General features: G+C 43.0%; 1 protein-coding gene across 2 annotated transcripts in view; it reads right to left on the bottom strand.

Annotated features, from left to right (window-relative positions):
- Window positions 1–18,094, bottom strand: part of adck1 (aarF domain containing kinase 1) — a 173,812-nt gene that overhangs the window by 68,520 nt on the left and 87,198 nt on the right. The window lies entirely within an intron of this gene.

The raw sequence follows: 18,094 nt of genomic DNA, 5'->3' as shown, positions 1-18,094 counted from the left end.
AAGTCAAGGAGGAGCCAAGGTGAGCCTCTGCCTCTAGGTATGTATGGAACCGGACGGACGGACGGACGGACGGACGGACGGACAGTGATGGGTTAGACAGACAGACAGACAGTGATGGGTTAGACAGACAGACAGACAGACAGACAGACAGACAGACAGACAGACAGACAGACAGACAGACAGACAGACAGACAGACAGACAGACAGACAGACAGACAGACAGACAGACAGACAACCCTAACCCACTGGGCACTGCAGCAAAAAAAACAGCCCAATGACCCCAAACTACACAGACAGACACACGCATACATACAGTACACATATTCATGCGAGCAGACATACACACACAAACAGCACCAATAACTTGTGACATCCAGTGAGAGTTGGATGATATATTACAAGTCTAGAAGTGTGTTGGTGTTGGGCTGGCTATCTGGGATTCTGCCCTGTGTGTCCGGCGTTACAGGTGTTTGTATGTGTGTGTCAGTCAGGATGGCGACAGGAGTGGACACAGCCAGCCAAACAGGCGGTGAGCGGGCATGAAACAGGCAGCGGAGGGGGCAGAGACAGACACGGGCGAGAGGCCAGGGTCTGTTTCTGCCCTGCGGTGCCAGGTGAGCTGTGCCACCTGTGCCAGATGACAGGTGGCAATGCCAGGGGGAAAAAAGTGGGCACTCCTGGCAAGCCCGAGTCCGACGAGTCACCTTCTCCCATACAGATGGGGGAAACCCATCTATATACACGACCGTTCAAATGTTTGGAGTCGCTTAGAAATCTGCTTGTTTTTTGAAAGAAAAGCTCATTTTGTGCTATTAAAATAACCTAAAATTGATCAGAAACAGAAACCTCACAAGTCCTCAACTGGCAGCTTCATTAAATAGTAGCCGCAAAACACCAGTCTCAACGTCAACAGTGAAGAGGCGACTCCGGGACGCTGGCCTTCTAGGCAGAGTTGCTAAGAAAAAGCCATCTCTCAGACTGGCCAATAAAAAGAAACGATTAAGATGTGCAAAATAACCCAGACACTGGACAGAGGAAGATTGGGAAAAAAGTGTTATGGACAGACAAATCTAAGTTTGAGGTGTTCGGATCACAAAGAAGAACATTCGTGAGACACAGAAAAAAAATTTAAGATGGAGGAGGAGTGCTTGACGCCATCTGTCAAGCATGGTGGAGGCAATGTGATGGTCTGGGGGTGCATTGGTGCTGGTAAAGTGGGAGATGTGTACAGGGTAAAAGGGATCTTGAAGTAGGAAGGTGATCACTCCCCTTTGCAACGCCATACCCTGTGGACGGCGCTAAATTGGAGCCAATTTCATCCTACAACGGGACAATGACCCAAAGCACAGCTCCAAACTATGCAAAAACTATTTAGGGAAGAAGCAGTCAGCTGGTATTCTGTCTATAATGGAGTGGCCAGCATGGTAACCGGATCTCAACCCTATTCAGCTGTTGTGGGAGCAGCTTGACCGTATGGTACGTAAGAAGTGCCCATCAAGTCAATCCAATTTGTGGGAGGTGCTTCAGGAAGCATGGGGTGAACTCTCTTCAGATTACCTCAACAAATTGACAACTAGAATGCCAAAGGTCTGCAAGGCTGTAATTGCTGCAAATGGAGGATTCTTTGACAAAAGGACACAATTATTATTTCAATTAAAAAGCATTATTTCTAACCTTGTCAACATCTTGACGATATGTCCTATTCATTTTCCAACTCATTTCATGTATGTTTTCATGGACAACAAGGACATTTCTAAGTGACCGCAAACTCTTGAAAGGTAGTGTACATACATACCAGACAGTTGAAGTCAGAAGTTAACATACACTTAGGTTGGAGTCATTAAAACTCGTTTTTCAACCACTAGAAATTTCTTGTTAACAAACTATAGTTTTGGCAAGTCGGTTAGGACGTCTACTTTGTGCATGACACAAGCAATTTTTCCAACAATTGTTTACAGCCCGATTATTTCACTGTATCACAATTCCAGTGGGTCAGAAATTTACATACACTAAGTTGACTGTGCCTTTAAAAAGCTTGGAAAATTCCAGAAAATTATGTCATGGCTTTAGAAGCTTCTGATAGGCTAATTGACATCATTTTAGTCAATTGGAGGTGTACCTGTGGATGTATTTCAAGGCCTACCTTCAAACTCAGTGCCTCTTTGCTTGACATCATGGGAAAATCAAAAGAAATCAGCCAAGACCTCAGAAAAGAAATTGTAGACCTCCACAAGTCTCGTTCATCCTTGGGAGCAATTTCCAAACGCCAGCTAACTAGCTTCATCTGTACAAACAATAGTACGCAAGTACAAACACCATGTGACCACACAGCTGTCATACCGCTCAGGAAGGAGACACGTTCTGTCTCCTAGAGATGAACGTACTTTGGTGCAAAAAGTGCAAATCAATCCCAGAACAACAGCAGAGGACCTTCTGAAGATGGAGGAAACAGGTACAAAAGTATCTACAGTTGAAGTCGGAAGTTTACATACACCTTAGCCAAATACATTTAAACTCCGTTTTCACAATTCCTGACATTTAATCCTAGTAAAATTCCCTTGACTTAGGTCAGTTAGGATCACCACTTTATTTTAACAATGTGAAATGTCAGAATTATAGTAGAGAGAATGGTGTATTTTAGCTTGTATTGCTTTCATCACATTCCCAGTGGGTCAGAAGTTACATACACTCAATTAGTATTTGGTAGCATTGCCTTTAAATTGATTAACTTGGGTCAAATGTTTTGGGTAGCCTTCCACAAGCTTCCCACAATAAGTTGGGTGAATTTTGGCAGATTCCTCCTGACAGAGCTGGTGTAACGGAGTCAGGTTTGTAGGATTCCTTGCTCACACACGCCTTTTCAGTTCAGCCCACAAATGTTCTATAGAATTGAGGTCATGGCTTTGTGATGGCCACTCCAATACCTTGACTTTGTTGTCCTTAAGCCATTTTGCAACAACTTTGGAAGTACGCTTGGTGTCATTGTCCATTTGGAAGACCCATTTGCGACCAAGCTATAACTTCCTGACTGATGTCTTGAGATGTTGCTTCAATATATCCACATAATTTTCAATCCTCATGATGCCATCTATTTTGTGAAGTGCACCAGTCCCTCCTGCAGCAAAGCACCCACACAACATGATGCTGCCACCCCCGTGCTTCATGGTTGGGATAGTGCTCTTTGGCACAGTGGCTTCTTCCTTGCTGAGCGGCCTCTCAGGTTATGTCGATATAGGACTCGTTTTACTGTGGATATAGATACTTTTGTACCCGTTTCCTCCAGCATCTTCACAAGGTCCTTTGCTGTTGTTCTGGGATTGATTTGCACTTTTCGCACCAAAGTACGTTCATCTCTAGGAGACAGAACGCGTCTCCTTCCTGAGCGGTATGGCGGCTGCGTGGTCCCATGGTGTTTATACTTGCGTACTATTGTTTGTACAGATGAACGTGGTACCTTCAGGCGTTTGGAAAATGCTTCCAAGGATGAACCAGACTTGTGGAGGTCTACAATTTTGGTCTTGGCTGATTTATTTTGATTTTCCCATGATGTCAAGGAAAGAGGCACTGAGTTTGAAGGTAGGCCTTGAAATACATCCACAATACATCCTAGTAATGGGTATTCCCTCCTTCATTAATATCACTGATCACCAAACTGGGGGTTACCTGCTCTCCTCCTCCTTTCCCTCTCTCCCCCTCTCTTTTCCTCCTCTCTCTCCCTTCCTTCTTTCCTTCCCTCAGCTGCAGTAGCAGTTGGATCAGTAATTAGCGAAGGGGGTGCGAAGGTTAAGCAGCGACAGTCCTCTGGGACCGGACTCATTACAGTATGCATACAGCCTGCCTGCCTGCGTGTCACATTAAATACACTCCCCACTGAGGCACTCTATTGTGCTGTAATAGCCTGTGTGATAGCCTGTTAACATAACAAGGTGTCACAGGCAATATGTTCCCCCACCGCAACACAGCTATGGGCCTAATGATGGTGGGTGGGATAGTGTGGTAATATAACAAGGTGTCACAGGCAATATGCTTCCCCACACAAAACGATTTATGGTAGGCTATGTACGGTGGTGTGCTCACATGTAATATGCTCCCCCCAGGAACAACACTATTGTAATAGTTTATGTGAGAGAGTGGCACAGCACTCTCTATAGTATCATAATAATACTAGTAAAGGGTACTTATTCAATAAAGTGGCATACGGTCACGACAGATACAGGTGTACCATCTTTAAAATCACTCTGTCGCAAATAATTTACCTGCAACTGCAAACTTTTAGTGTATTCAAGGTTTTCAAAAGGCTTCTAAAGTTTGCAAGTGCCACTTTATAATTTCAGACGAAAAACGCATCAACCCCTACGAAAACTGGTCAAATGAGGAGAAAACATCTGTATGCTGTGTGCATCGACAAACAGGAATATGTCACGCGTCGCATTCAAATGATAAGAACCCTACAAAAACATGTAATCTACCTATAAAGACCACAGCAATGTCATCACAACACCCCACCACTTCTCTTCTCGTTGTTTTCCTCTCCTCTGTCTCTCCGTTCTTTTCTCCTTTTTCCGCAGCGTCCCCCGCGCCCGTCTGCGTAGCTGACCCGGCCTGTCCTTTTATGAAATGATCAGATAATCTGCGTGTTTTTCGCCGCTGCCCTGCGGCGGGAGGCAGACAGCAGAGCAGTTCATCTCAAACCTCAGATGACTGGGAAGGCAGATCAGCGGGCAGCTGCGATTGGCCAGATAAACGCCCGCCTGGCCCCTGACCCTAACCCTCAGGCAGATGGCCAATGGGAAGGCCACCGGCGGCCATGACTGTTAGCGACGCGATATCATCTCAATCAGACCGAGAAATGAAACAACAGAGAGAGGGGAGGAGAAGGCAGATGGGAGGGAGGGAAAGAGAGAGGGAGAGAGAGGGGAGGAGAAGGCGGATGGGAGGGAGGGAAAGAGAGAGGGAGAGAGAGAGCAGGCCTAGAGATGCATCTCTAGAGAAAGAGGCTTTGGGTCAAGACCCATAACACATACCCGACGACCAATACAATGGTACAGCAAAACAAAATACAGTAGGCCAGTCACCCACACATGCCAACCACACAACCATCATGTCTTTAAAAGCACTTCACTGACTTCACACTCGGCAGTAAATGAAATGTCCATTATCTGTAGAAGCTGCTGTCCTGCTGGGTTATAAATATGGATGCCTGAAGGTGAAGAGCTGTATCTGTTTAAGGTGTCTATACGTCTGAGTGTTCCCTCTTACACCACAGGCTCTCCCCTCTCCAACAGCTTCCTCGCTCGCTCTTCTCTCTCTCCATATATAGTATCTCTTTGTCTCCCTCTCCCCTCTATAAGCGGCTGAATTACCCTCTGTAGGCGGAATGAACATTAACATTTTTATAGTAAAGTGTAGTTTCAATTATTTAAAAAAATTCTCTCCCCTATTGGCAAAACTGTCTTTTTCCCTTACAGGGCCACATTACTCTGGACCTCTTTTTGAAATTGGTGATGTTATCTTAATCATTGAAATAGAAAAATTCTAGTGTTCTACATGAAATTGTTTTTGGTTTTCCGAGGCTATGCCTTTAAAATGGACACATGGCCAAATCTAATAATTCCATATTGGGGGAACAAAAAATAAATAAAATCGCTTTATTCATTCTCAAGGCTAGAGCAAGGAAAAAAACATGGAATTAGATTTTTTTTTAATAATAATGAGCACTGGTGTTGCTTATTAAGAAGTCGGCCTAGCTGATAATGTGTGTCCGTTTAATTCAATTGCAGTTAGTACGGTAAACATTGCTACTCTAGTTTCGAATCCAATTATTCTAATAACTAGCTGTGAATGACATCATTCAGAGACTGAAAAACATTTCTGAGAGGAGAGAGGCTATACCGACACGCCTGGTGCCCAAATTGATTACGTAATTCGCGCAGCTGAGGGTCGAGTGGAGACGAATGGATGAGTCCTTCCCAGCTAGTTAGCTGGCAACAGCATGTTGCTAGTTAAAAGGTATATAAAAAAGCCATGTTTATTTCAATGGGAGAGGGAGAAATAACTTGAAGTATTGGTCACCATCTGGATATCACCGTGACATGCCAATTAGTTGGGGATCGGCGTCCCATCAACGGGACAGCTGTAAATCATGCAGCGCCTTTTTTTATATACCTTTTAACTTGCGCCATGCTGTTGCCAGCTAACTAGCTGGGAAGGACTCATCCATCACAGATTTTAGGGAAACAACAAAATGTCGGTACATAAGTGTCTTATATCGGATGAAAGCTTAAATTCTTGTTAGTATAACTGCACTGTCCAATTAACAGTAGCTATTACTGCAAAAAAATGCCATGCTATTGTTTGAGAGCTCCTAACAACAAAACACTTTTCACAGCAATAGGTTTGATAAATTCACCTCTGAAGGTGAAATGTGTTCTTACATTCTGAAATCTTGCTCTGATTTATCATCCAAAAGGGTCCCAGAGATAACATGAAGTGTCATTTTGTTACATGAAATCCTTTTTCATATCCTAAAAAGGTGCATGCACAATCGATTTTGTATTTCCACTTGCTCAATTTGCAAAGAAAGGAATCTGTGAAAATCACACCCAAAACGTTGTTTCAACCAGTCAAATCGCGTGGGTATGTATTCATCAGAGATCCTAGAACGTAACGAGACTTCACTATATCATTAGGGGTGTAGTATATCCTATAGGACACCATATTTGGTCAGAGAGCGACGCATTCATGGCACGCCGATGACGCGGGCGTTCACTCGAATGACTAACTTTGTCAAATAAGCATCAATCGGGGTCAAACAAAGCTAGCTAGATAGCCAATAAGCTTGCGGGAGTATCCGGAAACCATGTATCGGTCGTAAAATGTAGCTTGTAACCTTGTACGACAGCATGCCTTTTAATTTTGGACAAAAATTATAAGAATATTCAGAGTTATGAAGTTATGAAAACTGGTTGTTTTGTAAATGTTGAACTTATAATATGGCTACTAATACTGTAAAAGCTAAATCAAAGTCCAAGTATACAGACTTAACGATATTTTTGCAGAGAAATGTAATACGAATGCAAATGTCTCCTTCACGATTTGCCCAAATGTACCTGGGTGACTTCACACTAAATGTAATATTTCAAGTTATTCGCCTGAAACTTTGCACATACACGGCTGCCATCTTGTGGACACCATCGGAATTACAACCAGAGTGATGGCTGGAACAGGACCTTTCTGCTGCATTTCAAAGATGGTGGTAGGGAAAAAAACGGTTGTTTTTTTCTTTGTATTTTCTTCTACCAGATCTATTGTGTTATATTCTCCTACATTCAATTTCCACTAACTTCAAAGTGTTCAAATGGTACCAAGAATGTGCATATCCTTGCTTCAGGTCTTGAGCTACAGTCAGTTAGATTTGGGTATATAATTTAGGCGAAAATTGAAAAAAAAGGGGGTTATGCCTATAAACGTTACGACAAGCCAGTGCAACGGTGTTGTATTGAGATGCTTGCCGACGTGAGTTGCTTCCCACCGGGCAACAGTTGCTGTATCATGTGGTAGTTAACGCGTCCAATTTATCCCATCCCACTACATTTTATTTTGAGTAGGATAGCAGCCTACATGAGAAATAGCTTGTAATAGTGGTAGTAACCATCTGGATGTCACCGTGATGCAGTAGAACGTTACACTGCTCAATTGGGAGAGTTTGCACTGCAAGCTGGCAACAACATGGGGCACAGTGACCCTCGCTCTCTCTTGCCAAGCACTGCTGTCCAGCAGTAAGGAGAAGTAGCTAGATAGTGTATCCAATATCAGGCCAGGGTGACCGCTAAAGTACAAATACTGTAAAAATATACAACTACTCAGAAAAAACGGAATGATTCTGAACACTCTTCCAAGTCCCAACTTCGGCACACAAGAATAAACTAGCTAGATGGGAAGGGCTCATCAGGACGACTGACTGGCTGAACCAAATCCGTTCGTCTCCGCTCGACCCTCAGCTGCGCGACACGTGCGGCCTGTAGGGAGTTAACCCAATAACGTCACCTTGAAAAGCAGAACCATTTTACTGACTGGGTTTGAAAATGAAAGTGTTTGAAAACGAGGTCAGGTCAACCTCAAATTGCACATCTCTCTGTCACCGTATCCTTCCCTTTCTCTTTTTCTATTTTTTTCTCCCTCCCTCCTTTCTCTCTGCAGGTGGCCAGTGTAACCACAGGCCTGGGAGAAAGAATGATAGACTGTTCTGCAGCCCCAGCCTTTTTACCCAGGACCTTTTGGCTCAGAGGATAAAACGGGGACAAAAGCACTTAGCTGCCGGCCTCGCTATCTCCTGTACTGACATTATACAGTACAGGGGTCTCTCTCTCTCTTCCATTCACCTCCTTCTATTTCTCCCTCTCTTCTCCCTCACTCTCATGCTGCGCCTTATCTGAAGGAAATCTATGGACCATGGACCCTGCAGAGAACAAATCCCAGAGGGGGGTCGCGTTGACCCCTAGGCACCTGCTGAGATCAAGCCTCAGGGTTACAGCCTACCATGACACCACACACACTAGTATATATACACAATGCAGAAACACACATTCATGCATTCATAAGCACAGGTACACACACACACTGAAGGATATACAGTGCCTTCAGAGAGTATTCACACACATTGTTGTGTTACAAAGTGGGATTAGAATGGATTAAATTGTCTTTTCTTTTTAATCGACGATCTACACAAAATACTCATGTCAAATTTTTGATTAGAATATTCAAATCCCTGAGTCAGCGATTACAGCTGTGAGTCTTGGTAAGTCTCTAAGAGCTTTGCACACCTGGATTGTACAATATTTGCCCACTATCATTTTAAAAATTCAAGCTCTCAAATTGGTTGTTGATCATTGCTAGACAGCCAATTTCAAATATTGCCATAGATTTTCAAGTAGATGTAAGTCAAAACTCAGCCAGTCATTCAATTTCATCTTGTTAAGTAACTCGAGTATATATATTTGGACTTGCGTTTTAGGTTATTGTCCTGCTGAAAGGTGGATTTGTCTCCCAGTGTCTGTTGGAAGGCAAATTGAACCAGGTTTTCCTCTTTGCCTGTGCTTAGCTGTATTACTTTTCTTTCTATCCTGAAAAACTTGCAAATGACAAGCATACCCAGAACATGATTCAGCCACAAGCATGCTTGAAAATATTAAAAGTGGTACTGAGAGATGTGCTGTGTTGGATTTGCCTCAAACATAATGCTTTGTATTCAGGATTATTCTTTGAAACATTTTTTACAATGTTATACTGGATCAAAATATAAATTCAAAAACTTCAAAGATTTTACTGAGTTACAGTTCATAAGGAAATCAGTGAATATAAATAAAATGAATTAGGCCCTGATCTATGGATTTCACATGACTGGGCACTGGTGCAGCCATGGGTGGGCCTGGAAGTGCATAGGCCCACCCACGGGGGAACCAGGCCCAGCCAATCAGAATGAGGTTTTCTACAAAAAAGGGCTTTATTACCGACAGAAATACCTCCTCAGCAACTCCTTCAGACGATCCCACAGGTGAAGGTCAAAAACACATACGAATACATTAGCACCGCGTTATGACCTAATGTACAGTCCGAATACAGCAAATGCTAAGACATAGTGTGTGTGTGAGTGTGACCTTACTCGCCTGTGTACTAGGCTTGGGCAGTATACCATATATACCATATACCGGGGTACTTGGAAATAGCCACGGGATGTAGCTACTTTTTTTGTTAGACTTAAGTAAATACCTGCAGTCAACTTGTATAATACGTTACGAGATAAAGCAGTACACACACATAATATACCCACGCATGCATAAACACAGGTACACAACAACGTTAAACACCTGTCACCTGGAACATTTTCTTCCTCTCGGAACACAATGACTATCTGATCCTGTTTTGTACTCTCTAGTAGGTCAACCCTGTCAAATTACATCCCTAAATCATCATAATGTATAGGAGAATAACAACAAAAAAATTGCTTTGGTAGAAGAGAGGGATTAGAATGACTCAGAATTAGATCCAGATACTCTTGGATGGGATTTCTGGAAGCAGCAACATGGCACCCAGCTCTAAGGAAGGAAGGAAGGTCTCTCTCCATCTTATGCTGGCAAGGGAGAGACTACAGCAGGTATGAATGGCCAGAGCTATGATGACTGGTCAAAGACAAGTCCTATCCTACCAGCCTGCTGGTCCACTAGCCCCAGGCCATACACACACACACACACGTTAGCCAGCTGTGAACCAAAGTGACATTTGAACAGGAAAATTCTTTAGGATCAAGCGTTTCATCTGGGCATGTTGAAACAGGCAAATTAACTTCGATCTCTGCCCTCCAGGCTATGGACTCATTACATGTTTTCTCTGGCTCTCCCTTCATCCTGGACATAGTATTCTTTTTATAAGTACACATTTTTCCCCAGGATTGTTGTTAGAATTTTCGTTTGTAGAGGACAGGTTCCTTATGAAAACAGATTGTGTTCATATCGCACACTTCACACTAATTGAATATACATGTATAACACCTTTTAGCGCCGCAGTCCTAGGGACCATATCAAATAAACCCGGATATGTAGACTACTCAATAGGAGTTATTTTGGGAGTGCAGGTCTGGCTAGTATATGTGAGCGTAGGACAGGTTTGGGCCAGAGGAGAGGCTGAGGTTGCGTCCCAAATGGCACCCTATTCCCAATGGGCCCTGGTAAAAAAGTGGACGAAAATAGGGAAGAGACTGCCATATGGGACTCACCCCGAGATGATTGTTCCAGCTTTAACAGAGGCCTGTGAGTAGCTCTTTAGTGGGTCTGCTGATAGTACATCTATCAGACAGAGAGCTCTCAGGGAAACGTATTACTAAAGCTATACACCTACCTGCCGGGGGGACAACAGGAGCAGAAAATGATGTTTCCATTCTTTGCCCTGGGATTGGACACGTTTGGAATATCTCACACACATGCAAGCGCCACACACGGACAACAATTTTGGCACTTGGCACGCATAAAGGAATACATTAGCACCGTGCTGTGACATGATGTACAGTCCGAATACAGGAAAGGCCAACACAGTTTGTGTATGTGTGCATGTGACCTTACTAGTCTGTGTACCACATATACAGGGGTACTTGGAAATAGCCACAGAATGGTTTTCCAATACCGTCAAAAAAATTTTTTTCTCTTCTATAAATTACAATATTTGTAGCTACTTTTTAAGTAAATACCTGCAGTCAACATGTGCAATACGTTAGGAGATAACGTCTTTCACCGGTCACCTTTTCCATCATGAAGCTTAACGGTAGTCCTCAGTCACGTTGTTTAGTTTACAAGCACACAACGACGAGAGACCGGAGCATTGTGAGTCACTCACTCACTGTTGTGCAGCATGCGCCAGGTGTTCGAGTAACCGTATGGAATTCACAACTAAATGTTTGCCAGCTAGACATCTTACAACTATCATGTTAACCGTCTAAGATGTGCTAAATGCTCTGCAGTTGTTCATTTGGTTTGCTAGCTCAGTAGCTAGCTAGCTAAGTGGTTAGCTTCTTGCAAAATCAAGCTTCCCTTGTAACAGCAGAAAATCCCCTACTGGATTAAGAGACTTACTGTATAAAATCCTGTGTGGCTCACTTGGTAGAGCATGGCGCTTACAACGCCAGGGTTGAGGGTCCCATTTCCTATGGGATTTTTCATGTACTTGTTATCATTGCTAACATTTGTGACCCTTTCAGGAAACTAGGCGTATATCGCACGTCACTACTTCACAGGAGCGCCATTTGAACAAAAACTTTAAAAAAAAATCTGAATTCGTTTTTTTTGGGGGGGCAGAAATGCCTTATGGAACATGTGAACTTTCATGTGCCTTAATAACAAAGTTGTAAGCCATCTGTAAATTTGAATACAATTGTTAAAATTACAACCCTAGTTGGTTTAGCCACAAACAAAGTCAGCAACCTTCACACTTGGCTGACACAATGAGTGGGCTGGATATGCCGAGAGATCAGTTCAGATTGGTCTGTCATGCACGCTTCTGTCGGAGCTGGTCAGTATGTGTAGGTAATCCTGTCTAATACCGTGTGTGTGTGTGATGTGTGTGTGTGTATATATATATATATATATATATATATATATATATATATATATATATATATATATATATATACACATATACAGTGGGGAGAACAAGTATTTGATACACTGCCGATTTTGCCGATTTTCCTACTTACAAAGCATGTAGAGGTCTGTAATTTTTATCATAGGTACACTTCAACTGTGAGAGACGGAATCTAAAACAAAAATCCCGAAAATCACATTGTATGATTTTTAAGTAATTAATTTGCATTTTATTGCATGACAGAAAAGCAGAACTTAATATTTGGTACAGAATCCTTTGTTTGCAATTACAGAGATCATACATTTCCTGTAGTTCTTGACCAGGTTTGCACACACTGCAGCAGGGATTTTGGCCCACTCCTCCATACAGACCGTCTCCAGATCCTTCAGGTTTCGGGGCTGTCGCTGGGCAATACGGACTTTCAGCTCCCTCCAAAGATTTTCTATTGGGTTCAGGTCTGGAGACTGGCTAGGCCACTCCAGGACCTTGAGATACTTCTTACGGAGCCACTCCTTAGTTGCCATGGCTGTGTGTTTCGTGTCGTTGTCATGCTGGAAGACCCAGCCACGACCCATCATCAATGCTCTTACTGAGGGAAGGAGGTTGTTGGCTAAGATCTCGCAATACATGGCCCCATCCATCCTCCCCTCAATACGGTGCAGTCGTCCTGTCCCCTTTGCAGAAAAGCATCCCCAAAGAATGATGTTTCCACCTCCATGCTTCACGGTTGGGATGGTGTTCTTGGGGTTGTACTCATCCTTCTTCTTCCTCCAAACACGGCGAGTGGAGTTAGACCAAAAAGCTCTATTTTTGAATCATCAGACCACATGACCTTCTCCCATTCCTCCTCTGGATCATCCAGATGGTCATTGGCAAACTTCAGACGGGCCTGGACATGCGCCTGCTTGAGCAGGGGGACCTTGTGTGCGCTGCAGGATTTTAATCCATGACGGCGTAGTGTGTTACTAATGGTTTTCTTTGAGACTGTGGTCCCAGCTCTCTTCAGGTCATTGACCAGGTCCTGCCGTGTAGTTCTGGGCTGATCCCTCACCTTCCTCATGATCATTGATGCCCCACGAGGTGAGATCTTGCATGGAGCCCCAGACCGAGGGTGATTGACCATCATCTTGAACTTCTTCTATTTTCTTCTATTTTCTAATAATTGCGCCAACAGTTGTTGCCTTCTCACCAAGCTGCTTGCCTATTGTCCTGTAGCCCATCCCAGCCTTGTGCAGGTCTACAATTTTATCCCTGATGTCCTTACACAGCTCTCTGGTCTTGGCCATTGTGGAGAGGTTGGAGTCTGTTTGATTGAGTGTGTGGACAGGTGTCTTTTATACAGGTAACGAGTTCAAACAGGTGCAGTTAATACAGGTAATGAGTGGAGAACAGGAGGGCTTCTTAAAGAAAAACTAACAGGTCTGTGAGAGCCGGAATTCTTACTGGTTGGTAGGTGATCAAATACTTATGTCATGCAATAAAATGCAAATTAATTATTTAAAAATCATACAATGTGATTTTCTGGATTTTTGTTTTAGATTCCGTCTCTCACAGTTGAAGTGTACCTATGATACAAATTACAGACCTCTACATGCTTTGTAAGTAGGAAAACCTGCAAAATCGGCAGTGTATCAAATACTTGTTCTCCCCACTGTATATATACAGTGGGGCAAAAAAGTATTTAGTCAGCCACCAATTGTGCAAGTTCTCCCACTTAAAAAGATGAGAGAGGCCTGTAATTTTCATCATAGGTACACTTCAACTATGACAGACAAAATGAGAAAAAAAATCCAGAAAATCACATTGTAGGATTTTTAATGAATTTATTTGCAAATTATGGTGGAAAATAAGTATTTGGCCAATAACAAAAGTTTCTCAATACTTTGTTATATACCCTTTGTTGGCAATGACAGAGGTCAAACGTTTTCTGTAAGTCTTCACAAGGTTTTCACACACTGTTGCTGGTATTTTGGCCCATTCCTCCATGCAGATCTCCTCTAGAGCAGTAATGTTTTGGGGCTGTTGCTGGGCAACACGGACTTTCAACTCCCTCCAAAGATTTTCTATGGGGTTGAGATCTGGAGACTGGCTAGGCCACTCCAGGACCTTGAAATGCTTCTTACGAAGCCACTCCTTCGTTGCCCGGGCGGGGTGTTTGGGATCATTGTCATGCTGAAAGACCCAGCCACGTTTCATCTTCAATGCCCTTGCTGATGGAAGGAGGTTTTCACTCAAAATCTCACGATACATGGCCCCATTCATTCTTTCCTTTACACGGATCAGTCGTCCTGGTCCCTTTGCAGAAAAACAGCCCCAAAGCATGATGTTTCCACCCCCATACTTCACAGTAGGTATGGTGTTCTTTGGATGCAACTCAGCATTCTTTGTCCTCCAAACACGACGAGTTGAGTTTTTACCAAAAAGTTCTATTTTGGTTTCATCTGACCATATGACATTCTCCCAATCTTCTTCTGGATCATCCAAATGCTCTCTAGCAAACTTCAGACGGGCCTGGACATGTACTGGCTTAAGCAGGGGGACACGTCTGGCACTGCAGGATTTGAGTCCCTGGCGGCGTAGTGTGTTACTGATGGTAGGCTTTGTTACTTTGGTCCCAGCTCTCTGCAGGTCATTCACTAGGTCCCCCCGTGTGGTTCTGGGATTTTTGCTCACCGTTCTTGTGATCATTTTGACCCCACGGGGTGAGATCTTGCGTGGAGCCCCAGATCGAGGGAGATTATCAGTGGTCTTGTATGTCTTCCATTTCCTAATAATTGCTCCCACAGTTGATTTCTTCAAACCAAGCTGCTTACCTATTGCAGATTCAGTCTTCCCAGCCTGGTACAGGTCTACAATTTTGTTTCTGGTGTCCTTTGACAGCTCTTTGGTCTTGGCCATAGTGGAGTTTGGAGTGTGACTGTTTGAGGTTGTGGACAGGTGTCTTTTATACTGATTACAAGTTCAAACAGGTGCCATTAATACAGGTAACGAGTGGAGGACAGAGGAGCCTCTTAAAGAAGAAGTTACAGGTCTGTGACAGCCAGAAATCTTGCTTGTTTGTAGGTGACCAAATACTTATTTTCCACCATAATTTGCAAATAAATTCATAAAAAATCCTACAATGTGATTTTCTGGATTTTTTTTCTCATTTTGTCTGTCATAGTTGAAGTGTACCTATGATGAAAATTACAGGCCTCTCATCTTTTTAAGTGGGAGAACTTGCACAATTGGTGGCTGACTAAATACTTATTTGCCCCACTGTATATATATATATATATATATATATATTAATATATATTAATAGATATATATATATATATATATATATATATATAGATATATATATATTAATATATATAGATTATTAATATATATTAATAGATATAGATATGGTATATCTATATCTATTAATATATATCTATATATATATATCTATATATATCTATATATATATCTATTAATATATATATATATCTATATATCTATATATCTATATATATATATATCTATATCTATATCTATCTATATATATATATATATATATATATATATATATATACTGCTCAAAAAAATATAGGGAACACATAAACAACACAATGTAACTCCAAGTCAATCACACTTCTGTGAAATCAAACTGTCCACTTAGGAAGCAACACTGATTGACAATAAATTTCACATGCTGTTGTGCAAATGGAATAGACAAACGGTGGAAATTATAGGCAATTAGCAAAACACCCCCAATAAAGGAGTGATTCTGCAGGTGGTGACCACAGACCACTTCTCAGTTCCTATGCTTCCTGGCTGATGTTTTGGTCACTTTTGAATGCTGGCGGTGCTCTCACTCTAGTGGTAGCATGAGACGGAGTCTACAACCCACACAAGTGGCTCAGGTAGTGCAGCTCATCCATGATGGCACATCAATGCGAGCTGTGGCAAGAAGGTTTGCTGTGTCTGTCAGCGTAGTGTCCAGAGCATGGAGGCGCTACCAGGAGACAGGCCAGTACATCAGGAGACGTGGAGGAGGCCGTAGGAGGGCAACAACCCAGCAGCAGGACCGCTATATCCGCCTTTGTGCAAGGAGGAGCACTGCCAGAGCCCTGCAAAATGACCTCCAGCAGGCCACAAATGTGCATGTGTCTGCTCAAACGGTCAGAAACAGACTCCATGAGGGTGGTATGAGGGCCCGACGTCCACAGGTGGGGGTTGTGCTTACAGCCCAACACCGTGCAGGACGTTTGGCATTTGCCAGAGAACACCAAAATTGGCAAATTCGCCACTGGCGCCCTGTGCTCTTCACAGATGAAAGCAGGTTCACACTGAGCACATGAGCACATGAGACAGACGTGACAGAGTCTGGAGACGCTGTGGAGAACGTTCTGCTGCCTGCAACATCCTCCAGCATGACCGGTTTGGCGGTGGGTCAGTCATGGTGTGGGGTGGCATTTCTTTGTGGGGCCGCACAGCCCTCCATGTGCTCGCCAGAGGTAGCCTGACTGTCATTAGGTACCGAGATGAGATCCTCAGAGCCCTTGTGAGACCATTTGCACATGCACATTTGTGGCCTGCTGGAGGTCATTTTGCAGGGCTGTGGCAGTGCTCCTCCTTGCACAAAGGCGGATATAGCGGTCCTGCTGCTGGGTTGTTGCCCTCCTACGGCCTCCTCCACGTCTCCTGATGTACTGGCCTGTCTCCTGGTAGCGCCTCCATGCTCTGGACACTACGCTGACAGACACAGCAAACCTTCTTGCCACAGCTCGCATTGATGTGCCATCCTGGATGAGCTGCACTACCTGAGCAACTTGTGTGGGTTGTAGACTCCGTCTCATGCTACCACTAGAGTGAGAGCACCGCCAGCATTCAAAAGTGACCAAAACATCAGCCAGGAAGCATATGAACTGAGAAGTGGTCTGTGGTCACCACCTGCAGAATCACTCCTTTATTGGGGGTGTTTTGCTAATTGCCTATAATTTCCACCTTTTGTCTATTCCATTTGCACAACAGCATGTGAAATGTATTGTCAATCAGTGTTGCTTCCTAAGTGGACAGTTTGATTTCACAGAAGTGTGATTGACTTAGAGTTACATTGTGTTGTTTAAGTGTTCCCTTTATTTTTTTGAGCAGTATATATATATATATATATATAGATATATATATATATAGATATATATATATATATATATATAGATATAGATATATATATATATATAGATATATATATATATATATTAATAGAACTTCATAAGTGTTGCTCTCCACTTTCTGGAGGACCGAGTTTTGAAATCAGTGGAATTTGAGTATGATAGCTAAGGAGATAGAGAAAACACCTGTCTCTGGATTACATCATCAAACTACGGGCAACCATGGCATCCGTGACAGAGTGAGAAGCGTCCATCCATGTATACGGGAAAGATAGTGTAGCTAGCTACATTTTCATATATTACACATTTCTAATTTGGTCAGAAAGTAGTTTTCATTTCAAGTTAAAAAGTACTGTTAGCTAGCTAGCTAACATTGGCTGGCTTGCTATCTAAGGTTACGTGTATGATCTGTGTAGTAAAATTATTTGTATCTCAGAGCCATGAGTTGGGATTATGGTTCATTGTTTAGCTAGCTAGCTACATGTCTAAACAAAAAACTCCACTATGCAAGTAACCATTTCAATAGAATGTTAACCAGCTCTGCTAGGGCATATATTTATGCTGCAATAGTATGTGTTGGGGGGCTAGGGTCAGTCTATTATATCTGGAGTATTTCTCCTGTCTTATCCGGTGTCCTGTGTGAATGTAAGTATGCTCCCTCTAATTATCTCTAACCCCCTCTCTCGGAGGACCTGAGCCCTGGGACCATGCCTCAGGACTACCTGGCCTGATGACTCCTTGCTGTCCTCAGTCCACCTTGTCGTGCTGCTGCTCCAATTTCAACTGTTCTGCCTGTAGCTATAGAACCCTAATCTGTTCACCGGACG

The sequence above is a fragment of the Salvelinus alpinus genome, chromosome 25, assembly GCF_045679555.1.
Source record: "Salvelinus alpinus chromosome 25, SLU_Salpinus.1, whole genome shotgun sequence".
Classification (NCBI taxonomy): Eukaryota; Metazoa; Chordata; class Actinopteri; order Salmoniformes; family Salmonidae; genus Salvelinus; species Salvelinus alpinus.
This window is presented reverse-complemented; position numbering and strand designations above follow the sequence as displayed.